Source organism: Oncorhynchus tshawytscha, unplaced genomic scaffold, assembly GCF_018296145.1.
Source record: "Oncorhynchus tshawytscha isolate Ot180627B unplaced genomic scaffold, Otsh_v2.0 Un_contig_3428_pilon_pilon, whole genome shotgun sequence".
In the NCBI taxonomy this organism is placed as follows: domain Eukaryota; kingdom Metazoa; phylum Chordata; class Actinopteri; order Salmoniformes; family Salmonidae; genus Oncorhynchus; species Oncorhynchus tshawytscha.
Window position 1 is genome coordinate 65,001 of NW_024609042.1, and position 2,500 is coordinate 67,500.

Sequence of the window (2,500 nt, forward strand, 5' to 3'; positions counted from 1 at the left end):
CGTTCTCTTTCCAGTCTCGCTCTCTTTCTGGTCTCGCTCTCTCTCGTTCTCTTTCCAGTCTCGCTCTCTCTCGTTCTCTTTCCAGTCTCTCTCTCTCTCTCCAGTCTCTCTCACAGTCTCTCTCTCTCTCTCTCTCTCTCTCCAGTCTCTCTCTCTCTCTCTCTCCAGTCTCTCTCTCTCTCTCTCTCAGTCTCTCTCTCTCTCTCTCTCTCAGTCTCTCTCTCTCTCTCTCAGTCTCTCTCTCTCTCTCTCTCTCTCAGTCTCTCTCTCTCTCTCTCTCTCTCCAGTCTCTCTCTCTCTCCCTCTCCAGTCTCTCTCTCTCTCTCCAGTCTCTCCTCTCCAGTCTCTCCTCTCTCTCTCTCTCCTCTCTCTCTCTCCAGTCTCTCTCTCTCTCTCTCTCTCCAGTCTCTCTCTCTCTCCAGTCTCTCTCTCTCTCTCTCGGATATATATATATATATATATCGAGTATATATACTATATATCTATCGGGTTTATATATATATATCTCGAATACATATATATATATATATATATATCAGAATATATATATATATATATCAGACTCTATATATATATAGCATCCGAAATATATATATCATATTAAAACACTCGATATATATATATTTACCAAATCGCTCATCTATGTCATCTCTCAGGCTCTCATCATAGCTCACGCTCATCTCTTAACCGCTCTAAGCTCTCTCTTAACGCTCTCGCTCTCTCTTTCCCGTCTCTCTCTCCAGTCTCTCTGAGTCTCTCTCTCTCGTCTCTCTCTCGCTCTCTCTCTTTCCGCTCTCGCTCTCTCTTTCCAGTTTCGCTCTCTCTTTCCAGTCTGCGCTCTCTCTCGCTCTCTTTCTATTCTCGCTCTCTCTCGTTCTCTTTCCAGTCTCGCTCTCTTTCTAGTCTCGCTCTCTCTCGTTCTCTTTCCAGTCTAAGCTGTCTCTTTCTCTCTCAGCTCTCTCTTCCAGTCTCTCTCTCGCTCTCTCTTTCCAGTCTCGCTCAGTCTCTCTTAATGCTCTCGCTCTCTCCTCTCGCTCTCTCTCTCCTAGTCTCTCTCTCTCCAGTCTCTCAGTCTCTCCAGTCTCGCTCGTCTCTCTCTCAGTCTCTCTCTTTCCGAATCGCTCTCTCTTTATCCAGTTTCGCTCTGGAATATTTCCAGTCTCGCTCTCTCTCGCTCTCTTTCTAGTCTCGCTCTCTCTCGTTCTCTTTCCAGTCTCGCTCTCTTTCTAGTCTCGCTCTCTCTCGTTCTCTTTCCAGTAACGCTGTCTCTCGTTCTTTCCAGTCTCTCTCTCTCTTTCCGCTCTCTCTCTCTCCAGTCTCTTTCCGTCTCTCGCTCTCTCTCTCTTTCCGCTCTCTCTCAGTCTCTCTCTCTCTCCAGTCTCTCTCTCTCTCTCTCAGTCTCTCTCTCTCTCTCCAGTCTCTCTCTCAGTCTCTCTCTCTCTCCAGTCGCTCTCTCTCTCCAGTCGCTCTCTCTCTCCAGTCGCTCTCTCTCCAGTCGCTCTCTCCAGTCGCTCTCTCTCGTCTCCTCTCTCCTCTCCAGTCGCTCTCTCTCTCGGGTCGAAATACATATGGCAAAAATACATATATTGGCATATAATACATACATGTACGTATAGCATATAATATATATACTCATAACGAGTATGCGTAATATGTGCAAGTATCGAATAGCCGACTCATATTGATGCGAGATGACGAATATGCTGCGGAATAGCGAATAATATCAAAAAGATATGCTCTGGCAGATCTGTATGAGTGAATAGCCGATATATGGCGGATATCGAATATATGTAGGATAACCGAATATATGCAAGGCTATGTCATACTGGAATAGCGAATCATATCGGCAAGATAGCAGGCTCATGACTCTTTCACAGCTCCGCTCTCTCTTTTAGCATATGCTCTCTCTTTCTGCACTCGCTCTCTCTAATGTCTCGCTCTCATAGCGCTCTGCTCTCTCTTTCCATCTCGCTCTCTCTTTCCGCTCTCGCTCTCTCTTTCCGCTCTCGCTCTCTCTCTTAATGCTCTCGCTCTCTTTCATCTCTCTCTCTCTGGTCTCTCTCTCCAGTCTCTCAGTCTCTCTAGTCTCTCTCGTCTCTCTCTCACTCTCTCTCTTTCGCTCTCGCTCTCTCTTTCCAGTTTCGCTCTCTCTTTCCAGTCTTTCCAGTCTCGCTCTCTCTCGCTCTCTTTCTAGTCTCGCTCTCTCTCGTTCTCTTTCCAGTCTCGCTCTCTTTCTAGTCTCGCTCTCTCTCGTTCTCTTTCCAGTCTCGCTGTCTCTCGTTCTCTTTCCAGTCTCTCTCTCTCTCTCTCTCTCTCTCTCTCTCTCTCTCTCTCTCTCTCTCTCTCTCTCTCTCAGTCTCTCTCTCTCTCTCCTCTCTCTCTCTCTCTCTCTCAGTCTCTCTCTCTCTCTCAGTCTCTCTCTCTCTCTCCAGTCTCTCTCTCTCCAGTCTCTCTCTCTCTCAGTCTCTCTCTCTCTCTCTCCTCTCTCTCTCTCTCTCCA

The 2,500-nt window shown here is 47.1% G+C and overlaps 1 protein-coding gene across 1 annotated transcript in view; it reads right to left on the bottom strand.

Moving 5' to 3' along the window:
• Window positions 1-2,500, bottom strand: part of LOC112240181 (cyclin-dependent kinase-like 2) — a 47,222-nt gene that overhangs the window by 43,940 nt on the left and 782 nt on the right. The window lies entirely within an intron of this gene.